This window comes from Balaenoptera acutorostrata, chromosome 7 (genome assembly GCF_949987535.1).
Source record: "Balaenoptera acutorostrata chromosome 7, mBalAcu1.1, whole genome shotgun sequence".
NCBI lineage: Eukaryota > Metazoa > Chordata > Mammalia > Artiodactyla > Balaenopteridae > Balaenoptera > Balaenoptera acutorostrata.
Genome location: NC_080070.1, coordinates 111339488 through 111354500, shown reverse-complemented (window position 1 = coordinate 111354500; position 15013 = coordinate 111339488). Strand labels below are relative to the sequence as shown.

The 15013-nt window shown below is 50.9% G+C and overlaps 1 non-coding gene across 1 annotated transcript; it reads left to right on the top strand.

The window, feature by feature from the left end:
- The first annotated feature begins 12667 nt into the window (after positions 1–12667).
- LOC114238573 (U5 spliceosomal RNA) lies at positions 12668–12783 on the top strand. The gene has a single exon (XR_003623905.1). It is a non-coding gene; the product is annotated as a U5 spliceosomal RNA (small nuclear RNA).
- Positions 12784–15013: the final 2230 nt, after the last annotated feature.

Sequence of the window (15013 nt, the reverse complement as noted above, 5' to 3'; positions counted from 1 at the left end):
AGGACAGAACGTTCAGTGACCCCTGAGGAGCTCAGCCAACACGGACGCTTCTCGAAATCTGGTTTTCAAAAGAGCTCCCCCTTGTCCCAGCTCTATCTATCTCCACGTTAGAGCACGTTGTGATGTTTCATATCCTTTTGTAAAAGCCAGCGTCTTCAAATAGTTCTTTTTTTTTTTTTTTAATTATTTATTTATTTTTTAATTTTTTGGCTGTGTTGGGTCTTCGTTTCTGTGCAAGGGCTTTCTCTAGTTGCGGCAAGTGGGGGCCACTCTTCATCACGGTGCACGGGCCTCTCACTATCGCGGCCTCTCTTGTTGTGGAGCACAGGCTCCAGATGCACAGGCTCAGTAATTGTGGCTCATGGGCCTAGTTGCTCTGTGGCATGTGGGATCTTCCCAGACCAGGGCTCGAACCCGTGTCCCCTGCATTGGCAGGCAGATTCTCAACCACTGCGCCACCAGGGAAGCCCTTCAAATAGTTCTTACAATCCGTGAAGGCAGTATCCCCATATTATATGGTATTCAGTCTTAACGCATTCTCCATAATGCCTGGCCTAGAAACCAAAGCTGTTGAAAACACCCACAGACTAATGGTGCCCTCTGCTGGTGGAGCGCAGCAGTACAGCACAAGGGATGCAGGCCGCAGTCTAAGGATGCTGAGATTGACAGCGCTCGCTTCTCCAGTGAAGAAGCTGAATTCCAGCCCCAGCTCTTCTGCCGACTGACCAACTGGCATCGTGTAAGTGATTCCCCCTCCTGGGCCTCGGGGGTCTGTTCTGGAATGAAGAGCTTGAGCCGGTGCTTCCACATTCCTACCTTCCTGGATAGCAGGAGAGCCAATCCAAGGTTTGGGAACCGGACCCTTTCACAACCTGGCCTAGAAGCAATAGAAGTCCCTGAACCACCATAACCTCCGGTCAGTAAAACATCACCTACTTCATCTTGACTTTTCAACTTCGTACGAGAGCAGAGAGAACCTGGGGCAGAGACAGAGCTGCTGAGATGTCCAGCTCACGTGCAGCCGGCGCACCCCCAGTCCTTCCCGCAGTCCCACTCCCCTCCCCCAGCCACGGCTGGCCCACTGCTGCCCTTTACTTGTTTCACTTACAAGTGTGCGGGTTGTGCATTATCTAAAACCTGAGACGCACTGCCGGTGAGGGTCACTGACAAGCTGTCCTGGAGACAGCACTGGGGTTAGTCTCTACAAGGGGCATGGTGATGCCAGAGGCCAGAGTCAGGCTCCACCTCTGCTTCCGCCACGTTCCAGCTGGGTCCTGTGTCTCCACTCCTGCATTGCTGAAAAACAGGGGTTTACTGAGGACCAAAAGAGAAATGAATACAAAACTGCCTCATCAACCCTGAAGAATTGTGCACATAGATGTGACCATTAGGCTGCGAAGCCATCAAATAACAACCTGGCAGGACTTCCTTGGTGGCACAGTGGTTAAGAATCTGCCTGCCAATGCAGGGGACACAGGTTCGAGTCCTGGTCCGGGAAGATCCCACATGCCGCGGAGCAACTAAGCCCGTGTGCCACAACTACTGAGCCTGCGCTCTAGAGCCCGCGAGCCACAGCTACTGAGCCGGAATGCCACAACTACTGAAGTCCACGTGCCTAGAGCCCATGCTCCACAACAAGAGAAGCCACCGCAATGAGAAGCCCACACATAGCAACGAAGACCCAACGCAGCCAAAAATAAAATAAATAAATTTATAAAAAAAAAACAAAATCAAAAAAACAACCTGGCATAGTTAGGTAGTAGAGAATGAATCGACGGCAACTGAAAAGGAAAATCCAAATTTATGCAAAAAAATAAATTAGGAGGTCTTGAACTAATAGCAAGATTATCTCAGGGCATGATTTCTCAAAATAAAACTCCCTTGAGATGCTCCAAGGGGAAAAAAAGATTGCATGGGCTTTATTCCCTCCTGGGAGATTCACAATGCCTGTCAGATTTTGCTGCCAAATTTCTTACTAAAAATGCTCAATTTTTAGAGCTGTTTTGGATTTCAGAATTGCAGAATTTTGATACTTGTAAACCTGTATCAAAATCTACAAAAAAAATTCCAGTCTGAGTGGCTCCTATGTCTCTGGTCTCTTCAGAAGGAATTAGTTCAATCTAGTTTTAGTTTATATCGTTGTCAGTAACTTAGTAGTCAAAATAATCCTACCAACTAGGGTTGCTTTAGGACTAAATTGCCCAATGTATACAAAGTGCTTATCTGTAAGTGGGCACAAGAGGGTTTAATACTTGTGCTATAATCACCATCTGTCATGGAAGCATTCCTTCTGGCTCCAGGTCACTAGGAAAGATACTGCATGCACCAGTACCACCTAAGAAAGGACCCAGGCCGCCACCTCATACTGATATTCTGAACCTCAAATTAGGACTAACGATCTGACAAGTATAACAGTAAGAATCACAGGACAGACTATTTGAACTCAGGACTGCCATAGAACATGTAGGATGCATAGATGACATAAGAAATGCATGAGAAAATGGGATCAATTGTCTTAACAACTGACCCATCCTGGAATGTCAGATTCCCATCTGTTATATAATTCTTACTTATTACACAGGCTGAAGGAGGACGGAGAAGGATGGTTCTATCGGGTGAATACAGTGAACGGCTCTAAACTTTCATTATCACCGTGTGCTGCGTCGTATTCTACAAATCAGGGTCTTTTTTCAGCCAGCACACACTTCCTTGTCCTGAGAACACTGAATATAGGACCAGAAGAACCACTGTTCCCCAGTCGCGTCGTGATCATACAGGCGTGGGCCCAGTACTCAGCTCCCCACGTGCTCCTTTGGCCTGTTTGTGGGTTCTCACGCCTGTACCACAGAGTGTTGATTACTGTGGCTTTATTAGTGAGTCTTGAAATTGGGCCATGTAAGCCCTCCAATTTTGTTCTTTTCTTTTTTTCAAGATGGCTTTGGATATTCTAGGTCCTTTGCATTTCCATGTAAATTTCAGACTCATTTTGTCAATTTCTACAACAAGCCCTGCTGGGATTATGATTGAGATTGCAGTGAATATCTATTTGGGGAGAATTGATATCTCAATAATACTTTCTTCCAACCCACAAACATGGTATATCTTTCCCTTCATTTAAGTCTTCTTTAATTTATCTCAGCACCATTTTGCAATTTTCACTATAGAACTATTGCATGTTTTTGTTGATTTATTGCAAAGTATTGTATGTTTCTGTTGTTATGGTATATGGTTTTTTTTTTAATTTCATTTTCCAACTGTGTACTGCTATATATTAAGTATATTAACCATATACCCTGCAATGTATTATCAGTTCTAGTAACTTTGTAGATTCCTTAGGATTTTTCTATATAAACAATCATGTCATGACTATAAATTAAAAACCAAGCCAAGCTGTACCCATAAAATTAAGTCTCTCTTTGGAGCCTAAGAAAAATGAGGAGAAGTAAAACTTAAGATGCTTCATTAATGAACTAAAAGTTTACATCTATATGACCCACAGAAATGACTGCCATAACACAAGAAGGTGGACCAGATTATCAAATTTTATGTCACTTGATTGTTATTTCCTTTGATTTATGGAGGGGGAGAGAGAGAGACAGAGGGAGAGAGAGGGAGAGAGGTGCTAATCTCATCCACATTCGGGTAAATTCTCATCTACTCCCCAAATAGTGTTACTATCAGTAAAGATATCCAGAAAGTATTTGTCATACATTAAATAATGACCTGCATTAACTGCTGTAAGATAATTTAAAATATAGGGGCTTCCTTGGTGGCGCAGTGGTTAAGAATCCACCTGCCAATGCAGGGCACATGGGTTTGAGCCCTGGTCCAGGAAGATCCCACGTGCCCGCAGAGCAACTAAGCCCATGCGCCACAACTACTGAAGCCCGTGTGCCTAGAGCCTGTGCTCCGCAACAAGAGAAGCCACCACAATGAGAAGCCTGCACAACGCAACAAAGAGTAGCCCCCGCTCACCGCAACTAGAGAAAGCCCGTGTGCAGCAACGAAGACCCAACACAGACAAAAATTAATTAATTTATTTTAAAAAAAAAACCACACAAATATTTTTGTGATCCTGTAACACAACCTCTTTTCTTCCATGTTCTTGCTTCCCAATCAGCTCTAACACCATGTGATCATATCCACAGTGGTCCCACCCACGCCCCACAGCAGGGGGCAGGAGCCCTAACTCTGACATTGTGTAGAATCTCCAACCCAAGGTGATTAAAAAAAGCATGCGGACTTCAGTCCTTTGCACTACTGTCTGTAGACTCTCTGAGGCAGTACACCCCATACAATGTGTGCCGGGTGGGCTGTGTCCCTACCGCGTCCCCGTGCAACTACCTCTCTACCACCATCTCCAGTTGGGTCCGCAGTTTCTTTGCTGTGGACAAACTACCAGTGCTCAGAACCCCTAACTCAGCCCTGGTCCTGTTCACCAAACATTCCTGCTGGCTCAGCTGTCTTTGAGAGTGTCCATGGCAGATTCTGAACTCAGAGCCTTTCAGTTATTAAGAGAGGCGTATCACCTTGGCTCACTCAAGCCTTCAGTGCAGGTAGGCCTCTGGTTTCTTATGTGTCTCAAGTAAAATGAGAAATAATACTGCTCCCAAAATAGACTAAACTTAGGCAAAATTTAGACTAAGCCTCTGGCCGACAGAATAATAGCCCCCCAAAGATGCTGTCCTAGTTTGCTAAGGCTTCCATACCACAGACTGGGACACAGACAGTATCTCGGAGTGGGTGATTACACAACAGAATTTATTTTCTCACAGTTCTGGAGGCTGGAGGTCGAGATCAAGGTGTCAGCAGAGCAGGTTTCTCCTGAGGCCCCTCCCCTTGGCTGCAGAGGCGGTCTTTCCCCCTCTCCCCGTCCTGGATCTCTGCATCACCTTCCCTCTCTGTGTGTCTGTGTCCCGATCTCCTCCCCTTATAAGGGCATCAGTCAGATTGCATTAGGGCCACCCTAAAAACTTCATGTTAGCTTAATTAACAGTCACGATCTGAGGTACTGTGGGTTAGGGCTTCAACATATGTGTTTTGGAGGACACAATTCAGCCTGTAACACATGTCCATGTCTTAATCCCCAGAACCAGTGAGTGTTACCTTACATGGCAAAACGACTTTGCAGGTGTGGTTAAGTTAATTTAAGGATCTGGTGAGGGGGGGTGGTTCACTCTGAATCATGCAGGTGGCCTCACTGTGCTCACAGGGTCCTTAGAAGGAGGCAGAAGAGTCAGGGTCAGAGAAGGGGGTGTGACAACAGAAGCAAAAGCCAAAGGGTGACAAGACAGACTTCCCGAGGTAGGCTCCACAGGCTCTGAAGACAGGAAGGGGCCGTGGGGACACAGGTGCCTCCAGAAATCAGAAAAATCGAGGACATGGATTCTCCCCTAGAGCCTCCAAAGGAACACAGCCCTGCTGACGCTTGGCTTTAGCTCAGGGAGACTTCCCACCTCCAGAACTGTGAGATAGTATATCTGTGTTGTTTTGAGCCACTAAGTTTATGGGAATTTGTTACAGCAGCAAGAGGAAAACTAATATAACTTCCCCGTCTGGAAATATTTTGGAAGCTGTGAAAACGAGGAAACAATCAGAAGGATAATCAAAAAATAATGAAAAACTAGAGTTCAAGGGAAAAGACCAAAGGAAATGAGGGAGGGGGAGAAAGGGGGAAAGAGAAATCAAGCAATGCGACAGGAGAGAGCATAAGCATGCCTACGGTGGCAGCCCTGCAGAGGACGCGTGCTGGCCGGGAGAAGACTATAATATGAAAGAATCTAAAACACAAAGCCCGTAAAACCAGTTGTGGAACCCTGAGCCTCTAGGAAAAGCGGCCAGCAGTGTATTCAGCAACTCTTTGCACCCGTGGCTCTGACCACACCACCGACGCCCCCAGCTGAGCTGCCTTAGAAAGCCCAGACCACAAAGCCGGTCAGCCAGATCTGGAAATGGCCCAGGGCGGGCACGCTTCAGAGAAGCCACAGACATAACAGGACCTGGTTCTAAGACCATCCAGGTGAACAATCTGGGCACCCTCCACGGAGGTGACGACAATAATAACAGCTACTTTTTAGAAGCCTATTACTATGTCCAAGCACTTGAGAGGCAGAATACACAAAGAGACAATGGCCAGACCATATATAAGAATAGAGCTCTGACCCCCCACCTGCTGCAGCCCGTACAGGGAACCGACCTCTCATCCACAGTCATCCACAGGAATCAGCCTGCTGTCTCTAGTGACAATGCAGAAAGCCAACCAGTAACCCCTGCAGCATTCAGCCCCAAATACCCAGGACGTGATGAACGACCGACAGCTTCCTTTTGTCCCTACTTCCAACTTAGAACCAACCAGAGGAAGCCAAATATGTCCCTCTGACAAATCGCATAGGATGTCCCCGTCTAGTAGCTGCCTCCAGCCAGGGCTCACCTGAAACCTCCCTTTTTTTACCAGCATGAAGCTTTCCCACTCCTCTGCTTGTCTTTGAGTCTCTGACCAACCAGGTGATGGTGGTCGCCGCCCTTGCTGCAGCCAGCTCTGCATAAATAGCCTTTGCCTGTTTTCACGTGGGTGGTCTTCATGTACACTTAGGAAACACTCACAGCCGCCCGTGCAGTGATAACTGCCATGACGCTATGTAGCAGAAGCTAGAAGTCACTCTCTCACTGGCACCTGAGGCTGCGTGCTCATCATCTGACACTTGGAGCCCACAGAAGTTGGCTTCTTTTCCCGAAGTCTACCACTAACCATGTTTGGGAAAGACTGAACTAGAGTTTCAGAAGCAAAGCCGCAATTTGGAAGCCAGAAAGATAAACAGTTGAATGCCAGAGCAGAAGGGTTAAACAGGGAAAACCAGAGAATGACCGACATGATGGTCAGATGTGTCTGGCCCTCATCACAGGGGCACTTCTGTTTAGAAATTAACACGCTTCAAAACGTGCCCAAGTATTCCTGGCGGTTCCTCCGGGGTCTGTCTCGTGCTGTCCAGTGCAGTCCCGGCCACCACTGTGCCCGTGTCGCCCTGGGTCTCACGGACTCTGGAAGCTGAGCACTAACACGGGGGCCTGCCTTCAGAATCCTGCACTCATGCGCCAGAGCTGAGACCACTGCCCCCGCGGGCCAGCCTGCCCCCCAGACATCCGAGCCTGAACCACACACCCGCCCGGGGAGACCAGCACAGCCCCTCACTCCTGTCTCAGCGCACCTCCTCGACCGTGTTTTGTCCCAGCATCACTGTCACTCCAGATGATTGACAGAAGAACATTTATTCCTTCCCCCCATGATTCTTAAAGGCGATCGCTCATTGCCACATTCCCATAATCACCTTGTTGAACCTGCAACAGTCTTAAAATTATTTTCACGAACACTATTCATGCATTACACTATTCCTCTTTTTTTTTCTTTTTTTTTTAACATCTTTATTGGAGTATAATTGCTTTACAATGGTGTGTTAGTTTCTGCTGTATAACAAAGTGAATCAGCTATACATAAACATATATCCCCATATCTCCTCCCTCTTGTGTCTCCCTCCCACCCTCCCTATCCCACCCCTCTAGGTGGTCACAAAGCACCAAGCTGATCTCCCAGTGCTATGCAGCTGCTTCCCACTAGCTATCTATTTTACATTTGGTGGTGTATATATGTCCATGCCACTGTCTCACTTCATCCCAGTTTACCCTTCCCCCTCCCCGTGTCCTCAAGTCCATTCTCTACGTCTGCATCTTTATTCCCGTCCTGCCCCTAGGTTCTTCAGAACCATTTTGTTTTGCACAGCAAAGGAAACCATAAACAAGACGAAAAGACAACCCTCAGAATGGAAGAACATATTTGCAAACGAAGCAACTGACAAAGGATTAATCCCCAAAATTTACAAGCAGCTCATGCAGCTCATGCAGCTCAATATCAAGAAAACAAACAACCCAATCCAAAACTGGGCAGAAGACCTAAATAGACATTTCTCCAAAGAAGACATACACTATCGCTCTTTTGGGGGGATGATGAACACTCGGGGGACCCTGGGTTTTCATCCAAAGAGCAAAAAATATTTAAAATCCAAAAAACCTCTCCTCCAGCTCCATGAAGTCAAGGACGAGATTTCAAACAAACCAAGCCACCCCAGCTGCCATCCACCTGGGCTGCCTTTGCTGGGTGGGCTAGAATCTGGGGAGGGGGTGGGGGACATGACGGGGAACACGTGAAAAGAAAAGGGTAAATCAAGGAAGACTGCCAGGAAATCAAAAATGCATCGGCAGGGGCTTCCCTGGTGGCGCAGTGGTTGAGAGTCTGCCTGCTAATGCAGGGGACACGGGTTCGAGCCCTGGTCTGGGAAGATCCCACATGCCGCGGAGCAACTAGGCCCGTGAGCCACAACTACTGAGCCTGCGCATCTGGAGCCTGTGCTCCGCAACAAGAGAGGCCGCAATAGTGAGAGGCCCGCGCATCGTGATGAAGAGTGGCCACCGCTTGCCCCTCGTGCAGAAACGAAGACCCAACACAGCCCAAAAAATAAATAAACAATAATTAAAGGTGCTAATAATTAAAAAAAAATAAAAATGCATTGGCAGAAGGCCAGCCTGTGGTAAGCCCTCTAAGATCATAGCCCACAAGCACGGCCCTCTGGCGTGTGGGAGGTGCGGTGCCCGGAGCCTCCTCCTGTACGGCCCGTTGTTCAGGACAGAGCGGACCCACACCCAAAGGCGGCACGGAGACCAGGAGAAATAGGATGAACAAAGGATGAGAAACAAAGCTGAGCTCTCTTCTGAATGGAGACTCTGAGAACCAGGCGGAGGGGAGCAGAGGGGCCCCCTCCACCCCTGCCGTCCTGAGTGCAGCGGGTGTGACCCTGGTGCTCTTGTGTGGGTCAACGCACCCCGCCATGCCTTCACCTCGGGGTGTGCAGTGGAGGTGTACTGACGCTGCCACACGTGCTTTCTTACAGAAACTTCTGCACTCGATATATGCAATGCTGTCGGAGCCAAGAACGGAAGGTTGTAGCCTCGCCCGTGACCAGGCTGGCCGATCACTGCCCCATCCCTCCAGACACTGTGAGGGGTTAAGGGGGAGATACGATCCCAGCAAAGCCAATCAGAATATTCAGGGAGATGGAAGAGGACACTGGGAGATGAGAGCTCTTCCTTATCAAATTCTGAGCTGCAGGAATCCTGTGACCGGGAGCCCCCGGAGGGCATCGTCCCTGCCACCTCACAGGTGCAACGCAGACCTGCAGATGAGAGGAAGTGGCCCCGACAGCAGGGGCCGAGGACCAGAAGCCTGCCATTGCTGAGGAAACGCACATGACTCCTCACCCTGAGTCAATGAAGTCCCTTGAGTTTCTAAGCAGACTGTACTTGGGCTTCTACCTCTCTTCCCAGCTAGAACAAAGGGAAACTGGCTGAGCCTATACCTAAAACTAGGACAGACACTGAGCAGCGGACCCCTTGCCCCTCCCTAGTGCCCGTTGAACAGTGTGACCCAGGAGGGATGAGGGAGGGAGAGCCTTCAAGAAGCGCGCCTCCCACCAGAGCTGAGCCCAAGATGAGGCAGTGACCTTACAGCGTGTCAGGACAGCCAGGAGAGCAGAAATAAAGCCTGTTCTCCTCCAAAGGGGCCACGGCCTCAGGACTCAGTAGCAGCACACACTCACTCTGGTGCAAGATCCCTGACCCTAGGGCGAGGCTGGTCCAGATGCCGCTGAGTCAGAAACTCCTCCTCCAGGGTGCAAACCACCAGGAACCACCTTCACTGGCTCTTTTTGTTTCCAGAACTGGGACTGGGCAATCCCGGTAGAGCCACTGAAGCCACTGCAGCCTGGCTTGGGACCCTGGAAGGGACTCGCCAGGTCCAGGCGGGGCCCTTGGATTGCTCTGGATAGCACTGTGCCCCCTCAAAATTCATATGGCGAAGCCCTAATCCCTCACGTGGCTGTAGTGGAAATAGAGCCTTTCGGGAGGTGATTAAGGTTAAATGAGGTCATCAGGGTGGAGCCCTAAGCCCATGGAACCAATGTCCTCATCAAAGAGGAAGAGGCACCAGAGATCTCTGGCGAGCACACGGTGGGAAGGCAGCCGTCTGCAAGCCCGGAAAGGAGTCCTCATCAGAAACCACATCCTCCAGCACCTAAATCTGGACTCCGCAGCCTCCGGAACTGGGGAGGGAGAACTTTCTGTTGTTAAGCCCCCGGTCCGTGGCATTTGCTTCGTTGTCCTGAGGTGACTAAGATGAGGACCGGGAAGATCTCTGGGTAGATAGGACACCCGCCTGACCCTGTGGTTTTCTGGACAAAGCCTCGGTAATGCTGAGCTCCACGTGCTGAAGGACAGGGCAGCTGCTCGGAGCTCCACTGCCCTGATGACCAGCACGGCTGGGCCGTGGAGCCTACAGACCCGAAGGGTGGACTTTGGCCAGGAGCTCCGTTTCCTCACTGAGGAGGTCAGGGTTGCTGCATAACCTTGAAGAAAGTGAGGGGTCAGGCAAAGTCCTGGCTCAGGGCTCAGTCACCTGGCCCCGCGGTTTGGACGCCGAGTGGGCACGGAATGAAGCGGGCCTTCCAATTCCAGATGCTTCAGCTGCATCCGAGGCCAGGTGGCGGGGACCCCCTCCTGACGACTGGTCAGCAGAGTAGCCACCCCGGACAGTGTGGAAAACGGTCTCCCTGGGCTCCGAGCCCGGGGAGGGCAGGGCCGTGTTGGCTGTGCCCACCTTCGCCCTGTGCTGAGCATGGACGAAGGCACCCGGCAGGGCAGCTCTTTCCCGGACGAGGGGATGTGCTGGGGCCCACGGACAGCGCCCAGCCGCTCCCCTCTCCTTGCCATCTCGGCGGCTGCTTCTGAGCACCACGGGGCCGTCTGCCCTGGATACTCAGCCCGGTTTTCCCCCCCTGCGGCTCTCCCCCCAGGCCTTCAGAGCGGAGGAAACCCCCTGCCTCGGCTCCGCCCTTGCTCCGCAGCACAGCCGTCCATCAGGGAGAGGGGCTGGGCGGCAGGCGAGATCCATGGCGCGCCCAGGCGTCCGCTGGCTCTTCCCCTTCACGATGTTACCGAAAGCGGGGTCCGGCTGCGCGTCCCTCGACAGCCAGTACTCAAGAGGCAAGGTTGGTGGGAAGAAAGACTGCTTCATTCCAGAGCCCCGCAGCCGGCGGGGAGGGCGGACCCGTGTCCAAAGGCCAACTCCCCACCAACTGTCAGGAGGGTTTCAGGGGTGTATAGGCGGACGGAGGGGGGGCGCTACACATAGAAACAGCACAGTCGGCTCTGACAGTCATCCTGAAACCGGTCCTGCGGTGCTCTGACCAGCGTCATCCTGATTGCCTTAAGTACAGTTAGTCTTCAGTTCCAGGCTTGGTGTGTTCCCATTTCCGTGAGACCGATTCTCAGAATTGTGGCAGCTTACGTCACGGCTACAGTCTAGTCATCATGTAGTTCACTCCTTCCACCTGGTGGCGGTTTCAGTGTCTCCGAGACGGCTCCCAGGACGTGGCTCAGAACATGGTCTGCAGCCCTTGAGGAGGAACTCAAGGTCCTTGACTTTGCTTAATGATTACACTGTTATTATTTGGTCTCCTTTGACTGTTGTCCTTTCTTTTTGCATTTTCCCACCTCTCTGATTAAACTCATTCTTTGACTAAAGTTTTTATACGGACAACAGGCAGGCAGAGGACACGGTGGGGAAGGACCACGGGGTCCTGCTCCATTTCAATAACCATCCCGGGCAGGAGACGGGGGCCTGCCTCGCCCAGTGATCCCCGCACGTTTCTGGAATCCTTTTGCTCTCTCCCTTCCCCGGGAGGTGATTTCACGATTTCTCCAGGCTGGAACACCCCACACCCCGCCCCCTCCTCACTCTCCACCCACAGCTTCCCCTTCTGCTTCCCTGAGGACACAGAGGCAACGATCTCCCACAGCCTGTCTGCAAAACTCCCTGCACCGGGGACACGGGTTCGAGCCCTGGTCTGGGAAGATCCCACATGCCGCGGAGCAACTGGGCCCGTGAGCCACAACTACTGAGCCTGCGCGTCTGGAGCCTGTGCTCCACAACAAGAGAGGCCGCGATAGTGAGAGGCCCGCGCACCGTGATGAAGAGTGGCCCCCGCTTGCCGCAACTGGAGAGAGCCCTTGCACAGAAACGAAGACCCAACACAGCCAAAAATAATAAATAAATAAATATTTTTTTTTTAAAAAACTCCCTGCACCAAGAACCACCAGTTCCCTGTCCTCCCCGTGGCAGGTGGTGAGCTGACCCTGCTCCTTCTAAAGCAACCCCTGCCCTCCGTTTGTGCTCAGGACCTCACCCCCTCATGTCAACTCAAGGCCTTTTCTCCTGTGGTTATCTCCTCTCCCTCTGGCATCAGCGGTTTACCCTTGTCTCCTGGATTATCACCATAAACGTACAGCATGTTCTAGGATCTCCCTCCTTTTAGAAGCTTCTCTCTCTAGGACGCATGTCCCCCCTGAGCTGCTGCTTCCCCCGGCGCCGGCCCCTTGCCCTCTGCACTGAGCCTCTTCTCTCTACCATATGCAGCTGCTCGCCCATCCCATGGCTTCAGTGACACCAAAATGCTCATAATTGTTAAATGTCTATTTCCAGCCCCAACATGTTCCCTGAGATCCAAACTCAAATATCTCAGTGCTTACTCAGATGTCTAGTAGGCGTCTCAAAATTCATACAGTCATACTCTGGTTTCTCTTCAGAACGCATAAATCTTTCGCCTTTTACTAAAGATTTCCGTGGAGAGAAACAATTCCGAGTTTCTCGTCAATTTTTTGAGGCCTTGTTTTCACAAGGCTAATAAAAAAAAAAAAATTCATACAATCAAAACAAAACTCTTCCCAACGCCCCTCAAACTTGCAGATGCCCATTTCAGCACACGGCACGGACACTGCTCCCATTTTCAAATCAAAACCCCAGGAATCCTCACTAAGTCCTCTTTCCCACATACTCTGGGATTCATCAGCGGGTCATACTCACTCCTTCATGAATCCCGAATCCAACCCCTCCCTACCAGGGCCTGCCAGCCCCAGGGGCCCAGCTTGGGGCCCCTCTCTAAGCTCTTGTGCTGTCAGCCGCCAGGCCATGGGCGCCGCAGCCCCTGGGGCAGGACAGGTGGTGAGAGATAAGCAGGGACAAGGGACATCCCCACCAGCTACCACACTCAGGACCAGGGCCACAGAAACGGTCATTACTTGCCCGAAATCACAAGACAGTAAGTAGAAGAGCCAGGATTTGAACCTAGGAAATCTGGCTCCAAAGTCTGGGCTCTAAAATACAGACGAGGACTGGACATGCAGAGTGTCTGGCTCACCTAAAGAACTGCCCAGCTGGAGAGAGTTGGACATATTCAAAGCCCACGCACGCATTCCCACAGACACGGGCCATCCACGGTGTGGGCGGTCACAAGGCCATTTTTTCGGTCTTCAAAAACACTCTACTCCAGGGCTGAGGGTCTAGTTAAAGGTCTGGGTCCATGAAAGTGGCCAGCTGGGCAAGCGGTGCAGCAGGGGTGAGGATAGCGGGAGCGTCCAGGGAAGGAGCGACGCACAGAGAGACGGTTCCTGAACTAACACGAGGCTCCTTTCCTGGATTGCAGGGTCCTCCTTGTGGCCTGGCTCGTGGGAGCAAAATCTAAAAGGGGCCCGCCTCTACCAGAAAGACTAAGTGCCCACATCGAACAGGCCGTAAGTTCCCAGCGTGATCACAGGAATTGCTTTAGAAGACTGAAAAGACAGACTTCTAGGCCTGAATGAAGCAAAACATCTCAGGTGGCATCTGAGAATCTTTACTTTTAGAAGCTTCTCAGATGAGCTCATCCAGGTTTGAGAACCACTGGTGCAGAGTGGAAGAAGGCAGAGGGGTTTGGGGCCTGGTGTGATAGCGAGCTTCCGGGCTGACTCCCAGAGATCCCCACTGTCTGATGGGAGCTCCTCCCTGGGGCGCCTCCTGCCATGCAGAGGCCTAACCTGGGACAAGTGTCCTGCAGCAGGACAGCGCAAACGGTGCTGTGAGGTTTGAGACCGGGTCATACAAGACACCACGGCTTTTCTCCTCGCTCTCTCAGGATTACTGATGTGACACATCACGTCACAGGGACCCTCAAGCAACCCTACAGAGGAGCCCCCTGGAGAGGAACCCAGGCCTCCTGACAACAGCAAGCGCAGCCACGTGGGTGCGCCGTCTTGGAAGTGGGTCCCCAGTGCCAGTCAAGCCTTCCTGACACAATGACTCTTCATGAGACAGGCTCCAAGTCAGAACCACCCAGCTAAGCCACTCCTGAATTCCTGACCCACAAGCTAGTATGAAATAATAAATGTTTACTGTTGTTTTAACCTGCTGAGTTTTAGAGTGATGTGTTAAGCAGAAAGAGAAAATTAATAGGCCTGGAATGACCAGGACATTTTGTGAAGGAAATTGGACTCTGGGCTCTGATAAGAAGAGAAGGGCAGGGCATTAGGTTAAAGAGTAATCTAGGTCCAGAATGATCTATTGCACTGAAAGTCAAATAGAGGAGAACAAACTTATCCCTTATCCCTGGGCCCAAGTTATCCTGCTTTCCCAGTGACAGTGACAGGACCCCTCCGGGACCTGGGGCGGGGGCTGGGGGGTGAGCTGGCATCACGACACTCTGTGAGGAGCTGGCCTGGATCCTCACTGACGCCGTCCACGGGTCTCCAGCTGGGCTGCATGTTAAGATCACCTGAGGAGCTTTAGAAAATATTGATTCCTGGGCCATATTCCCAAAGATTCTGATTTAACTGGTCTGGGCTGTAGCCTGGGCATGGGTAACGTTAAAATCTTTCCAGGTGACTGATATGCAGCTCTGGCTGAGGACCACTGCTGTAGATAAAGAGCTTCAGCGTCTTCCTAGAGCCGGGCTAAATATATGTGCAGCAACGGTGGGCAGAAAACTGTGGACCTTTGTTCTAATGCAGCCCAGTATGCAGGGGCGCTGGGACCATGCACACTAAAGTCAGGGTCTTCTGAAGGGCAATAATTTTTTTTTAATATGTTTGGGGGGTTTTT